The sequence below is a fragment of the Lissotriton vulgaris genome, chromosome 9 (genome assembly GCF_964263255.1).
Source record: "Lissotriton vulgaris chromosome 9, aLisVul1.2, whole genome shotgun sequence".
Taxonomy (NCBI): domain Eukaryota; kingdom Metazoa; phylum Chordata; class Amphibia; order Caudata; family Salamandridae; genus Lissotriton; species Lissotriton vulgaris.
In genome coordinates, this window is record NC_141697.1 from 665,235,092 (window position 1) to 665,260,364 (window position 25,273).

The 25,273-nt window shown below is 49.1% G+C and overlaps 1 protein-coding gene across 3 annotated transcripts in view; it reads left to right on the top strand.

The window, feature by feature from the left end:
- PPP1R13L (protein phosphatase 1 regulatory subunit 13 like) overlaps positions 1-25,273 on the top strand; it is a 753,157-nt gene that overhangs the window by 87,478 nt on the left and 640,406 nt on the right. The window lies entirely within an intron of this gene.

The window sequence follows — 25,273 nt, forward strand, 5'->3', positions numbered from 1 at the left end:
GCGTTGCCCGGGGGCAGAAGGGGGCTGGGGGCTGCATTTTGAGCATTTGTTTAGTCCCGGCCGGGTCCCCCGCCCCGACATTGCCTATACCGCTTCCCGCCCGCCTCCCGCCTCTGCCTTACCTCAGCCGCGCTCCGGACTTAGCCCCCTCTCCCGGGCCCCCGCCCGCCCCGACATTGCCCAGATCGCCTCGCCTTACCTGAGCCGCCGCGCCACTCCACGTCGCAGCTCGTCACTGCTCCTCCCCGCCTGTCGTCATCACGCAGGTGTAGGTCGCAGTCAGCGCTACGTCGCGGCCGGCGCTTGTTTTAGGGGACTACTTTGTTTTTGAACTTTAATTTTTTAATTTACGTTTATTTTTTATTTTATGCAGCCTATGTCCATCTACACACCCTGAGGATTACAACAATGCATTGGGTTTGTGGATTGGCGCTGTGGTTCCCGAGTTTACCTTGCCAAAAGGTTTCTGTTCTCTCTTTATAATAGTAGCATAGATGTGTGTGTGTGTGTGTATATGTATATGTATGTATTGATGTCTTCTCCAATGTGGTCACCAGGGATTTGATGGCCATGAGAACTACACGGAGCAATCAGAAGACGCAATACAATACCACTAAAGAACAAAAATCTGCTATTAATTCACTTCTGGAGGACAAAACCATAGTATGCAAACCCTCCGATAAAGGAGGTAATATTGTGATTATGTCGAGGCCCAAGTATGTCGCAGAAGGGATGCGCCAACTTCAGGATGCTTCTTGTTATGCTGTGATAAAGAAACAGGAATATTCGGCCAGCATCAGTGATCTTCACATCTTGCTTAAGAAGTGGTATGACAAAAAAATGTTAGACTTGGAGGAATACTTGTTTCTAAAAACTACCAACCCTACACTACCCTGTTTCTATCACCTACCCAAGGTTCATAAGGACATTAAGGAACCCCCAGGAAGACCGATAATTTCATCGATGGGAGGATTGACTGAAAATCTTTCAAAATTTTTGGATCATCACCTGTTTAATTTTGTACTGTCCCTGAGATCGTACATCAGAGACACCACGGATTTCATTGAAAAGGTGGAATTGTTGGATTGGCAACCATCTTATATACTGATCACCCTGAATATCACAAGTTTATATACTTGTATAGACCATGAACAGGGTCTCCACGCAGTGGAATATTTCCTGAGCAAGAGAGAACTCAAATATGCAATGCATAATAAGATGCTATTGGAGCTCATTGCATTTTGCCTACATAATAATATCTTTCTCTTCCAGGACACTATGTATCGCCAACTCTCTGGTACGGCCATGGGTTCCTGCTTCGCCCCCAGCTACGCGAATCTATTCGTTGGCTGGTGGGAGGAGCAGGTAGCCTGGGCCCCCAGACTCGCCACATGGAACACCAAGGTGGTAACCTGGAGCAGATACATAGATGATCTGTTCCTGGTGTGGAATGGAACAGGTGATGAAGCCATCCAATATATCCAATTGCTCAACGAGAACGAGTATCACTTGAGATTTACTAGTGAAATCAGTAGGGAAACGGTTAATTACCTAGACCTAGAAGTAAGTGTCAATGAGGGACGCATTTGCACACAACTTTACCGCAAACCCACGGCTGGGAATAGCGTTTTACACGCTTCCAGTGGTCATCCTCGTAAATTGATTAATAATATCCCCTACGGGGAATTTTTGCGGTTAAAGCGCAACTGCAGCCAAAATGTACATTTTGAGAAAGCAGCTGGTGAATGCATGGAAAGATTTATAATGAGGTTACAACCCTTCCCTTCTTCAAGAGACCCTTAATAGGGTAAGGAAAATACCCCGTGCTAGTCTTTTTGTTAAGAAGACAGGTCCTAATACTGAAGGCAGATTCCGCATTATAACACCCTATGCTGTTGACTTCTTCAAACTACGATCTATCTTGTCAAAACATTGGCACATTCTGAAATCTGATCAGATTGTAGGGCCTGATATTCCCAACACACCGTTAATCACGTTCAGGAAGGCCAGATCTCTACGAGATCAAATAGTGCATAGCTACTTGCAACCAATACAGAAACCACTAGGCACTCTGAAGGACACCAAAGGTTTTTTCCCTTGTGGAAAATGCAAAGCCTGTGCAGCAAGTAAAAGGACATTGACATATCAAGTCCCGGGTAGAAAGGATGGGAGGAAGATAACCAAGTTCATGTCATGTCACACAGACTTTGCAGTCTATTGCCTAATGTGTCCCTGCATGTTACGGTATGTTGGGAGTACCATTAATCCTGTCAAGTTGAGGATATTAGAATACATGCGGGCCATTGTAAATAAAGACTTTACGTATCCCGTGGCCCGACATTTCTCCTTGAAACACAACAGTGACAGGTATCTTCTCAGGTACTTTTGTTTGGACCAAGTTGAAGAGAATCGAAGAGGGGGCAATAGATTGCTCACACTTAGGAGACTTGAGTCTCGCTACATTATAGACCTGGAGACCAAAGCACCTGGAGGCTTGAATATGGGAGAAGAATTGGCCTCTCATTTGGGTTAACAAAGTTTATCACTGTTATGAGAACCATTTGAGTCGAATACTGAGTTTCCAATATTAGTTGAAATGCTTGTGTAATGTTTTCTGAAATGTCCTGAGTGTTTTTGTTTTTTGTTTTTGAGATGGATGACATTATCACTAGCAAAACTTAGCTAGATGAATTGCTTCAGTTTTTGACTACACCGTAGTTGTGGCAGTCCTATTGGGCTGCAATTGCCGATCCACGGCTAGATTTTGTCCGACCTGACCACATTAGAGTTTTGTGTTTTTGTCGGCAGTTGAGTATTTCTCAACAACATATTGCTGTCTTAGCCATAAAACGTATTATGATTATGTACAATACATGGTTTTGTTTATAAGATATCAATTTTGCCGATACACGGCAGTATTTAGGTGTTGCAAACCTGTTAGCAATCCAATGCAAATCGTGTTGAAAGTATACACTTTAAGATGGCGCCCAGTGCTGCGTGCAAGAACTAGTCCTTTGTTTGTTTTCAAACATTTTGCAAACATATATAATGGCGCTGCGCACTGTGTTTCAGATGTAAACATTGAGAAAGGGAGGGCTCTCGCGAAACGCGTCTGTTTTTCAAATAAACCGCCCTGCTAAAGAACACTGCCGTGCTCGAGAGTGCTTATTATTCCTGTGACCCGGCTGGGTATTATCAGGACTTTGGAGCTGTGATGTATGTATATATATATATATATATATATATATATATATATATATATATAATATATATTTGCCAACAATCGTTGAATGAGTACGCTGGTGACAGTATAATTATTCTGCACCTGTTTTTTCAAACAAGAAAGTAGACATGCCCAGAGATACCTGCTCTAATGAAATCTTTTGATATGTTTTCCTTATAGGTATGACCAGTGATTCAACGCAATAAGGATCACTGGTGGTGTATAATTTTCTTTTGCGTTCATGTTTTTACACACTAATAACTATAGTGAAGTTCTTAAAAAAATAGCAGTAGCAGTTTTAGCAGTTTTAGGTCCTGACATAAGCCGCAACACCCTCTCTGGGCTATAGGCTGAAAAATATAGACCTTTTTTCGTCCACTACTTGCTGGCATAAGTTACCCCTGCTGGTGCTCGGTTTTTAACCCTGGCTTCAGGACGAGTTAATTAAGTTGCATTTTGTACCCGGTAGCTAGTTTTAACTACTATTTTGCCATTTTTTTACCCCTCCTGATTTATTTCTTCTCATTGCAGGATTTAGTATATCCAAAAGTTAAGAACAAAAGATCCCCGAGCTCCTCCCTCTCAGTGAGGGTGTTGTAGTCCGTGGCAGGGCTAGGTTTTATCGTCACGAGGAGAATACCAATGATTAAGTATGCTACCTACGGCGGGAGAGGGATTTCGTCCTAACAAGGTGACTTGAGCTCCAGCATAAAGCTTTAAACCCTCCCGCCCCGTGTAGTTTGCCCCTCGTACAGGCCCGTAACTAGAGGGTGGGCCAGGCCCACCCAAGGATTACCCTGGCCCACCCTAGTCCATTCTGAACTGAAAAATGATTGTTTTTCTTCCTAATGTCTCACAGTGGCTTGAAGCCCTATTGTGCTCAGCCTCATTTGTTTTATTCAATTATTAACTATTGACATGTGCTAGTTTCAGGCCTGGGGACGGGTGTGAAATCAGCAAGGATAGTATGTTATATGTTATGTTATATGCGGATTTATAACGCGCTCCGTTAGTCAAGACTGTCCTGGCGCGGGGAAGAAACTGGATCAGAGTGGAAAAAAGGAGTATGCTAATCATGAACTTGAAAGAGGTGAGTTTTAAGCAGTTTTTTAAAATTGGTCAGATTGGGAGCGTGTCTAAGAGCGTCTGGTAGGGCGTTCCACATTTGAGCTCCCTTTACCGTTAGAGATTGTCCACCCAGGCGGACTCTTCTGAATCTGGGGACGACCACCTGCTTTCTGGAGGTAGATCGCAACTGACGGGTCGGGAGGTAGAGAGTGAATCTTTTGGCTAGATAGGAAGGGCACGGACCATTGAGGGCCTTATAGACGATGACCAAAGATTTAAAGCGCACTCTTTGTGCCACAGGAAGCCAGTGAAGCTCCTTCAACTGTTTGCGAACGCTGAGTCTCCTGGGGATGTTGAAAATGAGTCTCACCGTAGCATTCTGGACTACCTGTAACTTTCTGATCATATAGTCAGGAGCCCCTATATAAAGGGCGTTTGAGTAGTCCAGACGGGAGAGAACCAGAGCTCTGGCTACAGTTTCTTTGGCCGTTTGTGGGAGGAGGGGAAAGAATTTGCGCAGAGTGGTCAGGGTTCCAAAACACGTCCCCGCCAAGCGCGAGATCTGGTCGCGGAAACATAAGTCGGCTCCAAACCAGATACCCAGGTTCTTGGCTATCCCACTCTCTCCCGTCGGGCATGTTGATTCGCTGGGCCAAATAGACTCCTTAAAGTCAGTGGGGAATTGGCCGTAGAGCAGAATTTCTGTTTTTTCCTCGTTGCATTTGAGGCATGATTTAGCTAGCCAGGCAAATACAGAGGATAGGCATTGGCGTACTCCAGAGGTGCACAAGTTCTCCTTTTTCCAGGTGAAGAGAAGCTGGGTGTCGTCGGCGTAGGCCATTATCTTAGTATCTTATTATCTTAGTAGCTACTATGATGTGCACATGAGCAGCGCAGACATCCTGAAAACTTTCACTCACTCGTACTAAAGGGGCTGCAGGCTTCCATCACAAGGCACCTAGGAGTTGCAAAAAATGATATGACAGAAACACTTTGCAAAGGATGTCCTTTTCCCCAGAAAGTTAGTGAAATGTGTTTATAATTAGGATATAGATTTACTCATGGTTTGTAATGTGTTCCTACTCTGAGGCCATTACTAACTTGCAGCATTACATAAAAAATAAATTAATGGAAAAAGTTAAAAATAAATATGTTTATCTTTTCATTGGCTAAATGAAAAAATATTCTACTCATCATTAATTAACACCACATTAATTTGTATGTCGATTGTTTCAAGCCATAGAATGATTACTTGTGCAGGGACCTATGGTCTGGGCCACTGGAATTAAGTAATTGTGCAGGCGTGGTATTTTTCGTATAGCTATGGATTTGCTGCATTTGCCACATAATCCATTATCTTCGGCATAATCTGCAGATAGTTAAAAAGATTGTTTTTGGCTCGAACGGTTCAAAAGTTACTAAAAGCGCATTGACATGTGGTGGCACAGAGTGGAAGATTCTTTCCTAAGGTTTATTGGTCACCTGTTTGCTTATTGCTATTTTTAGTAATTTAAAGTGGTACAAATGAGGTGCAATCTATGTCCAGTGTTAGTATTAGTTTATTATTTTGATATTTTTATGCTTACTATCACATAATGTGCCGCATTATGCAGCATAGTTTGCTTTTTCGTGTTGCATAATTTAGTCAACACTGCTGCATAATTTGACCTTTCCTTGCCGCATAGTTCCAGTGGCCCTGCCAATAGATAATCACCAGGACACTTTTTTGTTTCTCAGCAGGGTCAACTCAGGAATTCATTCTACTGAGGCTTATACAATGGGTGTATTGTGGTCTACTGGAAGGAACACTTGTGGCAAAGTATGAGGTAGCGGATTCCACATAAAACACAAATGGTTACATATTTATTTTAAGATTTAAAAAAATCTTTCAACAGATTTTAAAGTTCACGTTGCTACAGGCTACAGCACATAATGAAACAAGCATTGGCATAGCCAATATGTCTCGCCTTTGGGACCTTATAAGTATTTAGTTATGCAGCACAATAGCCTTACTGCAACAACATTAACTGTTGCATGGCTAAACAGTTATAAGGTCCCAAAGGCGAGACCTATTGGCTATGCCAATGCTTGTTGTAACTGTGACTTGCTCAGCAAAGTATTGTTGTGGTGGTTTTCCTTGCCCTACACTTCTGTTCCATAGTATCCCTGAACCTTTGTTTCTCTCTTGTTAATAAGGGTGCCTATTGTGGACCATGTGGGTTTCCTAAGCTTCTCAGCTGAAATTAGATTGGTTTGATCTACTGCCATTGGGTGGTGGGGGCGTTCCAGTTTACAGCTGGCGTGGGAGTTTTCAAATGCTGTCCTAGTGGCTGCAGTTATTTCCTCTCAAGTAAGGGCTGAGTTGTAGGTTTTCGGTTAATTGGTAGGGAACTGAATAAATAAGTCTACGATTACTGTTGAGGTTGTGTGTTAATTGGTTTGAAGGGGTGTAGGAAATTAGGTGGTGTTCTGGGGCAACAATTTGTACGCTTGGAGCTGTAGAGAAGGTGGTGGAGTGATAAGGTGGGCTAAGGGCATTAGGAGTAGATGGTGGAAGTTGATGTGGAAAGGTGGAGTTAGAGTGTAGAGTAGGGAACAGATGGTGGCAAGTGACTTGGTGGCTGAGTTGGAGGAGAGCAGTATGCTGGTTCCTAAATGGGAGTAAAGCATTTTGTAACCTTGCGAAAAAAGTTTGAAGGCGGGCTAGCATGCAGAATGAATAGCATTCACACCTCTTTTATTTGTAAAAGACGAGCAAGGGTGTGCTAAGGAGAGGGGTAGAGTAAATAGATAACATGTGTAGGGTAATTGTGGGCAAAGCAGCGCTAGCAGGAGCCCACATCGTTAATGTTAATGTTACGGAATCTTGTATAGCGCATGGCTACCCCAGCAACGGGGCGTCCCAGCTCTTGCAGACAGACCTAAAACTAGTGCAACAGAGGATGTGCTAGATGGACGCGAACAACCAACTTTTTATGAGTTTTCGGAATAGCAAATGGTTTGAAGTAGCTCGAGCTTTTAAGGGGATGGAGTTCCAGAGCTTAGGGGCCAAGTACCTAAAGGAGCGGCCGCCGGCTCTGCTCCTCCGAGTCTTAATGGTACGTGCTAAGAAAAGATCCGCTGAGCGGAGTGCGCGTGTGGGGATATAGAAGGAACATAGTCCTTCAAGAGTCTGGGGGCCAGCGCTATACAGGATTTTGTGGGTAAGGCAGAGGGTCTTGAATTGTATACGTTGCTTTATAGGTAACCAGTGTAGTCGCCGGAGAAAGGGAGATGTATGGCAGGTTTTGGGTAGAGCAAACAGAACACGGGCAGCAGCATTTTGTGCTCTTTGCATCCTATTAATTGTAGTTGTGTTAGATCCTAGCATAAGGGAGTTGCAGTAGTCCAGATGAGAAAGGACTGACGCCTGAACTATGAGCTGGCGGGTGGGGGGCTCAAAAAAGCCCAGAATGGGTCTGAGAGAGCGCAAACGCCCATAGCAGGTGCCCACAACTTTTTTAGCATGGGATTCCAGGTTGAGCGAGTTGTCAAGCATCACTCCTAGATTTTTTACTAGCTCCTTGGGTATAGGGGCTAGTCCCATGTTTGCATGCCATTGCCAATCAGAAGTACCTCTGTTTTGGAGGAGTTTGGTTGAAGACAGTTGTTAGATAGCCACCCAGATATGGCCATGATGTCTTCTTGGAACTTCATTTGGTCTGCCACATTGTTATTCGAGAAATTAAAAATAAGTTGTGTATCGTCCGCATATGATATGAGTTGAATCTTACGTTCCCGGGCCATGACGGCCAGGGGGCGGACGTACACATTAAACAGTGTGGGACTAAGCGCAGACCCCTGAGGCACCCCACATTCAAGGGGGAGTCTGCTGGATGAGTACGGAGGGGCGTGCACCTGGAAGGAACGGTCAGATAGAAATGACGCGAACCAATCCAGTGCCGTTTCCATGACTCCGATCTCCCACAGTCTGTCAAGCAGTATCTTGTGGGAGACCGTGTCAAATGCCGCACTCAAGTCCAGCAGAATCAGAATAGAGGTTGCGCCTATATCCAATGAAGCTCTTAGGTGTTCAGTAACTGTTAGCAAGGCAGACTCCGTGCTATGGTTCGCACGGAAACCATTTTGGGATACATCTAGGATCCCATTGGACTCTAGGTGTAATTAATAACCCATGTATGAAACATAAGCACTACATAATCTTCAACATTTATAATGAACATGCCCCTAAGTACTGACTAGGAGAAAATAATGCTTTAGAACAGTGATTTATGAGACTGGCTAGCAAAAGTATGTTTGCCACTTAACTATCTTTTATCTTTACATTCAGAGAGGATTGCGTTGGCTGTGGTCTAAATGTTAATGCCATTTTCAAATGATTTAAGACATGTTATTTCAACTAGTGACGTGATGGCCGAGTTGGAGCAGAACAGTATGCTGGTTCCTAAATGGGAGTAAAGCATTTTGTAACCCCAGAAAAAAACTCCAAGGCGGGCTAGCATGCAGAATGAATAGCATTCACACCTCTTTTATTTGTAAAAGACGATCAAGGGTGTGCTGAGGGGTGGAGTAGAGTAAATAGATAACACATGCAGTGTTTGGAGTAATTGTGGGCAAAGCAGTGCTAGCAGGAGCCCACATCGTGTAAGTAATAACCCTTGTATGAAACATAAGCACTAAATAATCTTCAACATTTAATATGAACATGCCCCTAAGTACCGACTAGTGGAACAAAATGCTTTAGACCTGTGCTATATGAGGAGAGCAGTATGCTGGTTCCTAAATGGGAGTAAAGCGTTTTGTAACCTGAGAAAAAAGTTTGAAGGCGGGCTAGCATGCAGAATGAATAGCATTCACACCTCTTATTTGTAAAAGACGAGCAAGGGTGTCCTAAGGAGAGGGGTAGAGTAAATAGATAACACCTGCAGGGTGTGGAGTAATTGAGGGTCAGTCAGAGGTGCACCCTGAGGGAACCGTAGCTCTTAACATTTGCACTTTGCTATTTTGCACTATCACCTGCTGTTTTTAAAACTCGTTTTCTACTTGCCTCATTGCTTTTAAAAAATACTTATTGCTTTTAAAAATACTTATTTCATCCTCGTACTTTGCTTACCCAATCTTCATTGGTCCCACTGTAATTCTTGCATGCCCCTGCTCCCAGTTTCGCCGCGGGTGTTCCCGTTTGTGCGGAGGGAGACCCGGGCTACACTGCTAGTCGACATGGATGCCATCTTGGGGGTGAGGGTCAGCGCTCTAGTCGCTCGCCCCACTCAGTAGAGTGCATATAAAGCTATGTTAACACAGACTTGCAGCAGGCGCGCCAAAAGCAAGCCCTTCTGCGCCCATCCGCTGCCGGCCGGGACCACAGGCCCTGCTCCCTGCGCTAGCCAGCGTCTATGCTATAATTCAGAGGTTGTTCGCCGCATGGAGCCCCCATTGATGGGAGCATGCAATCATACCATCTTACCTCACAATCCCCCTCTCTTATGTCCACTTTGTAGTTTTCAGCTAGGAAACAACCTGCCCCCCTTCCCATTAACCACTTAAGGTTTATGATGTTCCTAATAAATTGCAGATCCCTGCCTTGCCACGCCGCTGAAATCTCTATTCTTCTTGAAGACTAAGCGCCAGAGACCGTTTTTCTCATAGAAACGTGGCTTTCCCCCAACTCCGATCCTGACCTTGTCCAGGCTCTGCCCTTGGCCTATGCCATCACTACGATGGACCACCCTGTAGGGAAAGGTGGCGGGATCGCAATCCTTTACAAACACAAACTAACCTGCCGAATACTGGGCAGTCCTGCCACTGATTGCGCAAATGTTGCATTCACCATCAAGTTCAGCCCCGTTCTTACTCTCACAGGCATGTTAATTTACAGACCCCCTAGGCACTCTCTGAACTTCTGTAAATCCCTTCCTGACGTGGTTGCTAACTTAGCCAGCTCCTCCGCTAATTTCTTTATACTGGGGGACTTCAACCTCCACTTTGATGCCCCTAAAGATCCCTGCGGTAGAACTTATCAAAGACCTAGCGGTCTTCCAACTTTCACAAAAAGTCAGTTAACCTACCCATACAAAGGGCCACTCACTACTCGCAATCTTCTCGAACCTGGATACTATGGTCAGAGGAAACCCTATACCAGTCCCACGGTCAGACCACTTCCTCATACCATTCACATGGTCGCCACCAGGCAAAACTATGAATAGAGCCCCCTTCTTCCTGAAATCCAGTCCTTGGTTCAAACTTTCATTGGAGCAATGGGCCACAACTCTGAAAGCCACTAAACCAGAACCGTTGGCTGATGTAGCCACTGCCAACGAAAATTTTAATTGCTGGCTTAAAAAATCCCTGGACACCCTCATTCCCGAAAAAGATATAAAAGTTAAGACCAAAAATCCCAAAAAGCCTTGGTTCACAGCTGCTCTCCGAGGCATGAAACAGAATTGTAAAAAAATGGAGAGAGCCTGGAGGAAAAACTTTTCCCCGGACTCAAAGGAAAAATACAGAAACAGCATTCACCTCTACAAAGCTGAAATTAGATCCGCACAGGCTATCTTCTACGAAGGAAAAATCCTAGCTGCATCTAACTCCTCATGTGAGATCTTCAATGTTGTAAAAACCCTCTCAAAACTTCCCCCCCCAACCCCGTCCACCCAGATACATCAGGAGTTCAGTGTAATAAACTTGCTGAATTCTTTTTTACCAAAATCGATGCCATTTTCTCCTCTTTTCCCCACATAAATAAAGCTCTCACACACATTCCTCCCGGTAGAAGCCAGTCTTGCCTTGACTCCACCCGCTCTTGGAATTGCCAGAGTTTGAAAGACTGTTTTCTAAAGTTAAGTGGTTCCCCCAAAGACCCCGTTCCCCTGCGAGTGCTCACCCAAGTAGCAGAGGTAGTCTTTCAGGTGATCTTAGACTTAGTCAACACCTCACTCGCATCAGGAGTGTTCCCCCCTGCTTGGAAGGAAGCCATGGTAAAGGCCCTCCTGAAGAAACCCTCCCTGGATCCGTTAGATCTAGGAAACAACTGCAGCATTTCTCTTCTGCCCGGGATAAGTAAAATCACATAAAAATACTTCAATACAATACTTTCTTCTTTCCTAGAGACCCACAATCTTCTCCACCAGACACAGATAGGTTTTCGCCCACTCCAGGGAACAGAAACAGCCTTGATCTCAGTAGTGAAGGAAGCTAGAAAGATAGTCGATTCGGGTGGCACAGCGGTAGTCCTGCTGCTTGATCTCATTGCGTCTTTTGATACCGTCAACCACCACATCCTAATTCATAGGCTTCGCAACTTAGGTGTCTCCGGAACCGCATTGGCTTGGCTCCAGTCGTTTCCTGAGAATAGATCCTTCCAAGTGCTCCACAACCTCCCCCAAAAAAAAAACTACGTTCTGGAGTGCCTCAGGGCTCCTCCATAAGCCCAACTCTTTTTAACGTATATACCTGCACCCTTGCAGAAGCAGTTTTTCCCTTGGAGTCCTATAATCTCATATGCGGATGACACACAGCTGGTGATCAGATTCAACAAAAAGGACAGTAACCCCCCCCCCCCCTGGTCTTTACTCTTGTCTTCAAGAGATAGCCTCCTGGATGAGGGACACCTTTCTGAAACTAAACGGGGACAAGAGCGAAATTGTGGTCTTGGGAAATCGTTCCCCACTTGACAAGTTTTCAAAATGTAGAGAAAAATCTCCTCATTACCTGCCTATATAAATTGCAATTCATATATATCCAAACAAATCCAAGATTTTGGCCAAACAAACCAAGTGTTGTATAAGACCTTACCAAGCAAAAGTCTCCAGCTTCCAACTGCCAAGCTCTGAATCAACCAAATGGTCTCTGCATGACTAACGCCAGAAGTGATCTCAGTCAAGGACCAGCACCCCCTGGAGGGTCAAATGTAGAATCCTCCGTCAAGACCACTCCGTTGGGCATCCGAGTCGCCAATGAGCTCCACTTAGGGCGCCAATTTGTAGAAGTAGACCTCACTGAGGCCTACCGGTGCTTAGGGGTTCCCCCTTCTTTGCACACTAGTCCTTAGAACAACAAATAGAGACTGGCACGGAAGCTGGAATATCAAAACAATAGTTTATTAAACCTGATGAGTGGAACTACATCTATACAAAACCCTCAGGCAGTGTATGAGGTAGCACAAGGAGTACAGAAACTGTGGGTCTTTTATACCCACTCAAGAGCTCAAAAGAAGGCAGTACAAGTACACACAAGAATAGCTATTCACATATATATATATATATGAGAGAGAAAGTGCTCAGTCAACAAAGTAGGAGGAGTAATGAAGTTGCTAACATCAGTTGAAACAGCCTGACCTTTACAGACTAAGACAGGTGCATAAGCAGCTACAGACTTTTCTGAGCATGCGCAGTCCTGCAGGAGCGAAGTATAGACAGTCATTCTACTAAAACACAAGGGTAGGCAACAGCGAAGACGGAAGGAGCGCATAGCGAGCACGTGGTCAACTAAAATGGCTGCCAAAATAAAATGGCTTCAGCTCATGCTAACAGCGATCTCTGCCAAACTTCCACAGAACCTCTAGACATAACAGCACTGTTGGCCCTGATACAAGCAGACTCCAAAGCCCAACTGGTCACGAAAATATATGCCCAAACACAGGAGGCACACAGACGAAAATCATAAAGACATGACTGGAGTGACAGAGGGACTTGGACAGGACAATAGACGACTGAAGTTGGAAACGCTGCTGTGCAGCAACTCGCAGGGTGTCTCTGAATTATAGGCACAGGTTAATTCATTTCAAGTACATTAATAGAGTATATTACACTCCATAGAGAGACTGTTCAGGTATGGTTTACACAACACAAAATAATACGAAAGATGTCACACTGACAACACTGACTTTCTACATGTATACTGGCTCTGCCCAGAAATCGCTAGGTTTTGAGGAGGGGTGTTCCAGGAGCTGGGACGCATATTAGGCATCGAATTAGAATTAGACACCATGCTTGCCTTGCTGGGGTACGTCCAAGTGATTGGCGTCAAAGATAGGAAATTGAAAACCATTCGCTTGCTTTTGGTCAAGTGTAAAGTTGCAATGCGTTGGGCAAGGGGCTTCGGCCCTACAATAAAGTAATGGCACACAGACATGGTATATTGTAACTGTCGGATATCTATAGTGAGTTATTACCAACTCAGTCGCCCCAAAAACTACTCGAGCCTGTTCCAAAGGTACTTAGTTGGTAAAGAGATGGGGAGACTGAAGGCGAGCAAGATGGTAACAGAACAAACGCCTGAAACACACAAACAGATAAAACATACGGAATCTGTACAGAAGTTCCGGTGAGCCCAATCAAAGGGTCGTTGGGGATACATCCTTGAGCTATGGAGAAGGGAGGCTTACCTTCAAGGCTGTAAGATGCGAACCTCACCTGAGTGGCAGTTACTAGATTGGGGCCCACCAGTGGGGAGGGGGGGGCACTGACCACAGACACAGGAATTGTGTGATAAAGGCCGCTTTATTGGATTCAGGTGCACCCTGCCTATTCCCCAACCTTGGCCTGTGCCGAACAAAACTAGGCCTAGCTAAATATGTGAATGCTTATACAACCCCCACCCCTAACCGGATCCCCAACATTGCCACATCATACAACATCTTAAAATATCCCGTCCGCAACAAATACTCCCCATGCCTACCAACTGTAAATGACCTCAGTGTCCCCCACCACCTACAGAAACAGCCCAGGCCTCCTCAACTACCCCCCTTTCTGAACTAGGAGAAGCGCCAAAGAAGAGCACAGCACCAGCACCTGATCCAGCGACAAACAAGCTGCCCCTCAAGACCCACCTATAGATCGTGCACCATCATCCAAGAAAACCCCCTCGAAGTACCTAAAAAAAAAAAAAAAAAAAACCCCGGGAAAAAACCCACAAAAAACCACTCAGGGCGGGAGGGCGGTCAAAAACTCGTGCCCCCACTGCCCTGCTGTCAGCTCCTGCGTTCCTGCACCAAAATGGTGACCAGTGACACAAAATGAAGGTCCCCAGCCCAAAAACAGACCAAATGTAGCCCAAGACCTTCCCCCAGCCCAACCAGCCCAAATAGCTCTACCGTGTCTCTGGTCTGGTGCCCCCTAACCCCCCCCCCCCCAGCCCCAAAACTACCCGTGGGGGGGGCACTGACCACAGACACAGGAATTGTGTGATAAAGGCTGCTTTATTGGAATCGGGTGCACCCTGCCTATTCCCCAACCTTGGCCTGTGCCGAAGAAAACTAGGCCTAGCTAAATATGTGAAGCCTTAACAACCCCCACCCCTAACCGGATCCCCAACATTGCCACATCATACAACATCTTAAAGCACATCATACAACATCTTAACGCATCCCGTCCGTAACAAATACCCCCCATGCCTACCAACTGTAAATGACCAGTGTCCCCCACCACCTACAGAAACAGCCCAGGCCTCCTCAACTACCCCCAACTACCCCCCTTTCTAAACTAAGAGAAGCGCCACTCGAAAGTCGCACTAGCGACTTTCGACCCCCCCAATAGGACTCCAACCTCCTCGGATACCTGCGCACCCCCAAGGCTCCATCCAGTGCCTCCTTCAACTGCACGATGTATAACTCCATCCCATACCGTGAGAGATGCACTCCATCCTCCTTAAAAAAGTACACCGCCCCATACCTAAGCTCGGGATGCTCCATCCTGCCTATCACCTCCGTGGCACAGAAATCCCTCCTCTCCCTGTTGATCTTCCACCTCATCCTATCAATCGCCCCAGGGCGCTCCGCCCCCTCCAGAACCTTCTAGGAATAAATTCTGACCAAATCAAGTGGCAACCCGCCCAATTCCTCCTAATCTCCAACATGTCCCTCTTCATCTGTTTGACCAGTGCCAAACCCTTACACTGCACCAGGTCATTTTCGCCCAGATGTATAACTAACACATCCGCCCCCCCCCCCCCCCCCCCCCCCCCCAGTACCACATTGTTCAGCAAGGGCATCAACTCGTGCCAACGCATTCCCCCCCTTTCTCCGCCAGTGACATCTAAACAAACTGTCATCCAAATCCAGGTTGAGCTTCCGGTGCCTGTCCCATTCAGCCCTCTCTGCCCGCTTGACAAATGAGTGTCCCACAATGAAAATGTTCAGGCTGTCCACCTCCGGCCCGCCACAGCACCTGAAGACACACATATCAGAGGGCGAACCAACAAGCTCAGAGCGCCTCTTCTACCCCCGCATCCTCCCGTATCGCCTATAGCAATTGGACTTCCACCGCCCCAACCGCTTGATCTTTTCCTTCCCCCAACCACACCGTGCTGCCGCCGCCCCAATTCGAAACGAGTGCGTCCCAATCGCCTTCGGGTCCTCACCCATATTCCGCAGGGCGTGCCACACAACCCACAAAGCCTGTGCTGCTGTTACCCTGCCGTCATCCTTCCGACCGAAAACCACGTCGTCCGCCGCATTCCGATCCGCCACCAACTGCTGGCCATACGCTTCGTCGCGCCCCCGGGGCCCAGCACCACCCACGTCCCCACCCCCCTCTCATCCGTCTTCGAGCGTCGCCAACGCTCCGCCACTTCCCGGTCCTGCATCTCAACGTCCTCCCACAGGAGTCCCCGGCCCCCTTTCGAGCCCACCAACTCAGACACCCGAAACGCTCCAAAATACAGCCAGGACATGAGCGTGGAAAACAATACCGCCTCGCTTCCGCTCCGGCACACCGACGGCAACACACCAATCAAAGCCCCCAGCAATGCCCTTTGTGACCGGCCGACACTGCGCCACCCGCACCCCCTCTCCCTCGCCCACCCTTCCAGCAATCGAGCCTCCAACTCACCCGCCGACTGGGGGTACCCCATCACAACTTCCCCATGAACGCCACCGCCGCCAATTTGCCCGCAATTGTCAACCCCGACAGACCCCTGTCCATCAGACTCAACATGAACCGTACAACCTGCTTGTCCCGCTGCCAGGGATCCCTGTGCCTTACCACACCCCAGCGCCGAAACTCCTCCCACGTCTGTGCGTACGCGGACACCAACCACGTCATCACCAGCTGAACAACCCGGCGTCTCCTACTGACCAGAGCTCCCTCGGGACCGACGTCTTAACTGTCTCCGCCGCTGTGGCTAGCCCATGGAACCTCTGCCACTGTGAACGAGACAAAGCATCCGCAATGTCATTGTCCACTCCCGTAACGTGGCGCGCATGAAACATAATGTCATTCTCCAAACAGTGCTGCACAAAGACTCTCATCCGCTTCAAAACCTGCGGGTCCCGCGCCGACTGCCTGTTCACCACGTGTACCACAGCCATGTTGTCCACTCTGAACAACACCCTCTTGTGTGCCAACGCACCCTCCCACACCGTGACTGCCACCAACAACGGAAACAACTCCAAGAAAGCGATGCTACGGCCCCCTGCCTGCCAATGTGCCGGCCATTGCTCCGCGCACCACAGCCCGTCCCAATACAGGCCAAAACCGCCAACACCCGCCGCATCGGAGTACAACGTAACCTCCCACTCCCAGTCCTGCGCCATCGGCACACCATTGAACCGTTCTAGGAAAGCCCGCCACATCCGCAAGTCCTCCTTCACCCCTGCCGACAGACTCACGTGGTGATGGGGAAAGGTCAAACCAGACAACGCCAAGCCCAATCTCCTACAGAAAGTACGAACCGCACGCACCACGCGACAAGCTAACTTAAGATGCCCCAAGAGGACCTGGACTTCCCGTACCAACACTTTCTGCTTGCCCAGCATGTCGTCCACTAATGCCAACATGACCGACCTCTTGTCCTCCGACAGGCATGCTTCCATGGCAGCTGAGTCGAGCACTAAACCGAGAAAGGACAACACCGTACTGGGACCGTGCGTTTTCTCTGGCGCCAGAGGAACCCCAAACTCCTCCATCATCCCCGCCAAACTGTCCAGCAGCCGCTGGCAGTCCATTGCACCGGGTCGCCCCACCAGGAAGAAATCATCCAGGTAGTCCATCACCGCCTCAGAGCCTGTGCACCTGGAAAAACCCCACTACAGAAAGGAACTGAATCGCTTGAACGCGCAGGAGACTGAGCACCCCATCGGCAATGCCTTGTCCACAAAAAAGCCACCGTCTGAATCCCCAGTAACTGGTGGTCATCCGGGTGGACCGGGAGCAAGCGGAACGCCGACTTAATGTCACACTTCGCCATCATAGCGCCCCGTCCCACTCCCGCCACGAGCCTCCGCGCCACGTCCACTGATGAGTAAGACACTGACGCCACGTTCGCCGATATGAAATCATTGACGGACCCCCCTGCCGGCCACGACAGGTGTTGAATCAATCGGAACTGCCCCGGCTCCTTCTTGGGCACCACCCCTATCAGGGAGATGATCAACCCAGAGAGTGGCGGTTCCACAAATGGGCCCACCATGCAGCCCTCTGTGACCTCCTTCAACAGCTTCTCCCTCACAATACCCTTGTGAGCATTCACCGACTTCAGATTGTCCGCCCAGCGCGCAATCCGTGGGCCCTCATAGCCCAGCCGAAAACCCTCCCGGAAAACCTGACGCAAAACGGCCGCATCGTCCGCCTGCGGATACTCATCCAGGGTTCCATCCGCGCCAGTCTAACCGGCGTACAAGCCTTTTCCCATAGCCCCGCCCCCCGTCCGCCCCCTCTCCCCCCACCCTGTGAACCTCCGCTCTGCGTTCTTCCCTGCGCGGGCAGTTGTCCCGGCGGCCCGACAACACCCCAGCAGCGTACCACTGGGTGCCGCCGCCCGCATTTGGAGCACTTGTGCCGGAAACCGCACGTTTGGCGGCCACACGCCCCCTTATTGAATTCCCAGCAGGCCGCAACCGGGTTCTGCCCAGGGGATTCACCCTGCCCCATCCCACCTCGGGTGGGGCGAGCCGAAAAGGGGGCCGGCACGAGCGGTAGCCCGCTGGCCGTATACACCGTACGTCCAAACTTTGCCCCGCCCATCGTTTGCTGATACAGATCCGAATCTAGCTCCCCCCACTTCACCTCCGGATCGGACACCATACGTGCTCGGAATTCCTCGTTGTAGTGGGACCAGGCGTACCCACCATACGTCACCAGTGCCCTCCGCACCACGTCCATGTACTTAAAAAGTGCAATGGACTGATCCAGAAATTTCTCACAATATATGCTGGCGTATATGAGGAAGGCCGCTGACCAATTGTCAATCGTCAAAGGAATCTTGGGGCGCTGCGCCAACTCCTGATCCTCCTCCTTGGACCCCTCCTTCGAAGTCGACTCCCTATGCAACAACTTCAAGATATCGATATACTCCCCCTTCCAAATCTTCTCCTTCGTCCCCACCAAGTGCGCCCCCAGCGGCTTGGTCACCCCCATATACGGGAGCTCGCGCACCGGCACCACACAACTCTCAATCTCCCCGGCTGCGCCCGTCCACGCCTTCGCGCTCCCCATACCCGTGCTTTCGCCATCGCCGGTCCCTGCGCTCCCTGACGATGCCGCCCCGTTTCCACCGCTCGCGCCGGCAGTGCCCACCCCGTGTCCTTCACATAACAGCCATTCACCAAACGCCCTCCTTCATCCCTCAAGCATCCGTCCCCACCGACACCTGCACACAGCGCCGCTTGCTCGCACCACTCCCCACTCCGCCTCCAACCTTACCTGGCGTCAAGGTCGGCGTCCGCCTAACCAGTGGAGCTGAGAGGGCCGTCACTCTGGGCGCGTCCTGCTGTGGCCGTACCTGTAACACACTGCCAAGATTACTCGATCCCCCTCCTGTATCTCCCCCTCCTCCTCAGACTCCCCCGCTCCAACATCCCGCACACCCCGGCTGTCCCCCATGGACTCCAGCAGGCTCAACCCCGCCTTTTCCCTGCACACCCGCATCAAATACACCAGGTCCACGCACTCGCTCTCTTCCACTGCCGCATTCGCACAAAGCATTGCAGTGACTGGAACCGCAGGCACTACCCTCCCCCCGGCAGCCGTCGCGACTCTTCGGGGGTGGGCTGGCGGCGACGCTTCCCGTCGCCGCCCAAGCTGTCCCACGGCATGTCCCATGTTGGAGCGCGAACGCCCGTACAAGGCAGAGCCGGCCCATCCCCTCGGTAGAGCGGAGCCGCATGCTGCTCACCCGAGCGCCTCGCCAACCTGTCCTGCCATAGAAAAAAGGTGAAGTCCAGCATGCCGGGGTGAAAAGGCCCCCATCCCCTCCCCAAGAGCTGCCCTCGCCCCAACACCTCTGCACACCCCGTCCCCACCCCGCCGAGTGACTCCCCCCCTTTGCGCCGGGCGCCCCAAACCCCCGCCCGCTCCCCCGACCCCCACCCCATCTCCCATGCCGACCACTGCGGCCCCACTCTCCCTCCCCACCTCTCGTACCCCCAACTAGGCCCGGCCCCCCCAATCCCAGCTCCCACCACTCCCCCCCCCCCCACCCCCCCCTACCCGCCCCCGTCCGCCTCCCCCACCACACCCAGACCCGATTTTACCCCCACTTGCTGCACCTCTCCACCCCTGCCCCCCCGCGCCCTCCCCGGCGACGGAGATCTGCTCGGGCCCACCATGCTTGCCCCCTCCCCCAACGATGAACCCCAATCCAGTTCGCTCTCCCCACCCCCCTGTCCCCCCTTTGCCTCCCTCCTCTTCCATTTGTAGACAACAACAAGGGTTTGGCTTAAGCGCAATAAGGCTACGCCAACTATATGATCAACAAAACAAATGCCAGTACTGCTCAACTTGTTCCAACCTATTCTAAGATGAGCAACCAATCTCTCATCTCTCCTCTCTATAAACCACTCATACAGTCCAGAGTTTTATCTCAAAAAACTTTTTATTTTGTTTTACCATTAAGTGGAATTAATTTCTCTTAATTTCAAAAAACAGGCTTTTAGTGTTTGACAATTTCAAAAAACAAGCTTTTAGTGTTTGACAATTTCCTGTAAGTCAAAACAACCTTCATTTTTACATAGGACATGGGGGGGGAGCTCCTGATACTAAAAACTATGTGTGAATATTTACAAGAAAGTGAAAACGGAGTGCAGATACATGAAGAAACTGGCATCCATACATTTAACTTCCAATTAATCCATCAATTACATACAACGTTTCATACACCACATACATTCCTGAATAAAAAGTCCTAAAGAAAAAGGGGACAGTGTAGAGATTGTGTGTGAAAAAATGTCCCTGTGCTGTTTTTTATTTTCTTAGGGCAGGGCACAAAAAACAACAGAATTGCTTCAAATATTTCTTATTCAAAATGTATAAACTATTAAGCCATCATAAACGTTTTACATTTAGTCAGTTTTCAAATGATTGGCCTAAATAAAAACAGAAAACAGAAAAAAGGTCAAGGACCTTTTTTGTGGTATGTATGTGGTGTATGAAACATTGTATGAAATTGATGGATGAGTTGGAAGTTAAATGTATGGATGCCCCCCCCCCCCCCCAACCCCTACCACTTCGCCATTTCCACCAAAAACTGGACCCTCGCCCGCGCCTCCCACCTCCCTGCCACGGCCCCCGGCTCCTTCCCCAGCCAAACCCCCTCGCCCCCCAGCCCTGCCCTAAAAAACCAGCGCAGGGCACCCCCTCGCCTCCTCCCGCCCTCTTGCCTCCTCCCGCCCTCTTCCGTGACCCACCCCGCGTCGCGGCCTTGCCCCGCCGACCTCCCTCGCCCGCCCCCTTTCCGCCCCTCCCACCTTCCTGGGCCTTCCGCGGCCAAGACCGCGGAGGCCCACATGCAATCACCGCTGCCACGGCGCTGTTCGCAGCGGGCCGCGGCCGTCTTACCTGGAGGTCGGGCCGCATGCGGCCCGCCTCCCCCAGCAGCCTGAGAGCCTCCTGCACACGGGGTTCGCCAAGCGCCGCCATTTTCCCGCACCGCACAGCCAACTGACGAGGGGCCCAGCAACACCAGTACGACACCGCGCCCAACGTAAATACCGCGCACCAGCCTAACCACGAAAACAACGAAAAAACTCGTGCCCCCACTGCCCTGCTGCCAGCTGCTGTGTCACTGCACCAAAATGGTGACCAGTGACACAAAATGTCTGTTTATGAAGGTCCACAGCCCAAATGTGGCCCAAGACCTTCCCCCAGCCCAAATAGCTCTACCGTGTCTCTGGTGCCACCTAAACCCCCACCCCCACGGCCCCAAAACTACCCGTGGGGGCAAGCCTATTGTTGGTCGGCTGTCCCCCTAAATCCCCATTGTCTAGTCTCACAAGGTGTCAATAATGCCTACGACCATATTTTTGTAAATTGATGTAAGCGGTCGTTATGCGCTAAATGATATGTCATGCTGTAACATTGTCTGTAGTTCGGTTACTTGTCCCGCTCAATAAACAAAATAATAATGGTAAAAAAAAGTTTCGATCTCTCAGATTTGCTATTTTCTTCTACCTTTTTTGATTGTATATCTTTAAGCTGTGTTCTCAGTCTTTTTGATCCCTTGTCTCTCAACCTCAATGTTATTTTTCTCTCCACGGTTGTCCACTTTTTTCTGAGTCTTCTAGTCCTTTATATACCAGGCCTGCCCTTACTCCTCTTTCAACCACTATCATATCCTTTTTGCGACCTCATTTTCCAACAACCGCACCAGCCTTGCTCTACGGCTGAGAGTCCGCTATTTGTCAGGAATTTCTTATGACTTTCTTACGTCTTCTCGGGGCCTTCCTCCAACTTCTTTTAACTGCCATGTGGTGGTCTTTGTTTACTTTCATCTGTAACACATTACTACTACAGGACATATTAATAGTCCTCCCTTTTTCTCCCCCAGCACTCTGCTTTGGTATATTGAGATCTTGCCAGGGTGGGCTCCAACTCCTCCTCTTTGCATTCCAACTCCCACTTCATCACGCTGCCTTTTATTTTTACTCCCATTCGGGCATTCCATCACCCACACCACTGTCAAATGTTGTCCACTCAATTCCATGCATTGTTACATTCTGTTTGTTGTGGTCCTTCTCCTCCCTTGTCTCTGGATGGTTGTGCCAAACACCTCCCTTTCTTCAGGCGCTGTACCCGGCTCGCTGTAAATCTGACCGGTGGCTGCCCCCTTTCTCTGGACTCGTAACCTCCCTGTGTTGTCCTGCAGTCCCCGAACCTGAGGGGGCTGTGATCCTGGATACTCGCATGTCCCTCCTCCTCCTTGTGTTGCTTTAATTGTGTCTGGCATCCACACCCTTTTCCTTGCGTGTTCTGTATTACTTTTAGAGCCAGATGTTGCTTTTGCTCTTTTAAGAAGGAACTCTTCTTTGTCAAAGAAGAAAAGTCTGACGTCTGATCATTTAATTGTCACACTAAACCTACTTTTGGTTGTTAACCCCTTCGCTGCGGCGGGAATTCCGCCGCAGCGCTAAGGGGGCGGGGAGGCCGAGCGGCGCTCGCATGCTCGTGACGGAGCCGCTCCGTCACGAGCCGCGGTTGAGCTGTGCTCGTGACGGAGCGGTTCCGTCATGGCCCACCCCGCTCAATGGAACGTCCAGCGCAGGCGCGAAATTCGCACCGAGCGGGCCATGACGGAACCGCTCCGTCATGAGCACAGCTCAACCGAGGCTAATGACGGAGCTGCTCCGTCATGAGCATAGAATGGGTTAAAATAGTTTTTCCTCCCAACATAATATTTTTCTTCTTAGGTTGTTCAATTAATTGCTTGTTCAAAATTACTCTTGCCTTTTTTTTGTTTGTTTTTTTACCCCAATAATAGTCCTCAAGTCAGTAAGGAAAAAAATGTTCTTCCCATATTTATGAATGTGCTTCTCGCACCGCCAGTGGCCTTAACTGTAGGCTTTCTGATGACCCCTTGTATGTTATGTGAGTGGTCCTGTCCTTTCTGACGTGCGAGCACTCTGCACAGCTGCCAAGGTTTCAAATAGCTTATGTGTGACATTTTCATAATTTCAGTGTAATTATATGTGACATTCAAAGACTATGGGTGACACTTTGTCGCAAACAAATCAAGCAATGAAGAGGGAAACATGTAAATATCAGAAAATGCACCCATTTTAGCAACAAGAAACTTTGGTTTGGCGTAGACCACAACGCTTCTCAGAAGGCGTGGCTCCTCCTTCACCACCCCTTGAGCCAACACTTTACACATGCTGTACAGCTGAGGGCAAATGTATGCTTCCTCAGGCACACTGTTCCCATAGTACCGCCTTGGACCATAACCACCGCACGTGCCCATTCCGTGGGTACCCAACAGCAACTCCCCGGCCTCTCCTCCCCCTGAATGCCCGTTTGCCATTCTTGAAATAGTCAGCCAACAGCACTGGTTATTAGTGATGGTCGTTGTTGGCCGCAGTTTTATTAATATTAAAACACATACTGGTTATGCAACTTCTCATTTGCGAACTGTACCCATAAATCGTACATGTCATATACAACTCATGACACCATCTTGTGAGAACAGGTGTCAGTCTTTTGTGTACTCCTCAGTTCTTAATTGGCACTGTACAAACCTAGTTCCTTGTCAGTCCTTGGTGTTCCCGTGGTTGGTCGCCCACGCCTTCTGCGTGTCGTGGAGGGGAGCTTTTCTCTCTGGAGTTAGGTCCCCAGCTCGCTACCATTTGCGCCCTGCCGGGTCTGGGCCGCGAGTGCATTCTCCTCCTGCTACTCCTCTCCTTGGTGCGGCCACGTCACCCTGCCGTGCAGCATCCAAAAGTGAGTGGCCCTCTGTTGTATCTTACCCATGCCCCCCCCTGCAACCCTGCGCTTGGTACCTTCCTTTCCCCTGCGCGTGAACCTCCCCAGCGTTCTCCCCTTCCCATTGGTTCCCCCACATTCCATTCCTTTCCCCAGCTGATAACGTTGACACCAACTGTCATTCTACTGATGTTCCGCTTACCCACGCACTACCATAGTGTGGGGCTGTTATAATAAACTTACTTCACATTCCTTCAGCCTGCAGTCTGCTTTGTAACAGTGGCGACGAGGTTACCTGCGGAACGACAGCCTCACACCTGGTACAGCTGACAGACAATGACTTTGCTGTGATCGACCATCCATCGATCTATCCATCGCAACCATTCTCCTCACCCTGGGAATTCCGGCGCTCCCTCTTAACAGCGAAAGAGGACGTGAACCGCACAGCTGTCGAGAGAAGCGTAGCTGGTATCTTCAACCGAGATTTGAGCATCTCGCATCGACCGGCTGCTGCACCACACAGAGGTAGGACCCCAACAGTACCTTTGGGACCCTCCTTCCCGTGTGCCCTCGTCTCGACGCTCTTCCCTGGCTGCGACAGCGCTCTTCCGTTCCTGTCAGTGGCGTATGCGCTTTCCCTGCGCACTCGAAGAGGAAATTCCTGTCAGCTGTTTTTCGCGCCTGCAATTCCACTTGTCTGCGCATGCCCAATGACGCGTGACGTCAGTGAAACGCAGCGCTGGGGGCCATTTTGAAAAAAAAACTTCATGAGAAATTGATCGTTTTTTTCCTCGAGTCAGTGTTCGAGCCTGGCCCCTTCTCAGCAACCTTTTGAATTTGCAACTTGTGCTTAAATCGAATAAACAAAGACACACATAACTAAGCAAGCACACTATAAAGCCATTCCTGTGAACACAACTAGAGTGTCAACACATCACAAACAAAGGTGTATTAAGTGACATTCTCTACCACATTGGAATCCTTGCAGTGTGTTATAGACCTACAATCCTTCTATCGTCATGTGTGCTCTCAGTTCCTTGAACCTTTCGCAACCTCAGGCGTTTCTGCCTCTCAAAGGTGCACCATGCATGCCTTGGAAAGAGTGGAAAGAGTATTTTGTAAATTACATTGAGACAGTTGAAGATGATGATTTCACTGCTGAAAAGAAAAAGAAAGTTCTTTTGTACTGCTTGGGTCCAGGTGGACTTAAGACCTACAATAACATTGAAAAGAAAGTAAGAACTGGTGATGATGTTTTCCAACATGCCCTAGATGATCTGGACGATCACTTCTCGCCCATTGTGTGCGTTGCTGTTGATCGGTACAAGTTTTCAAGAAGGAAGCAAGGTAAGGA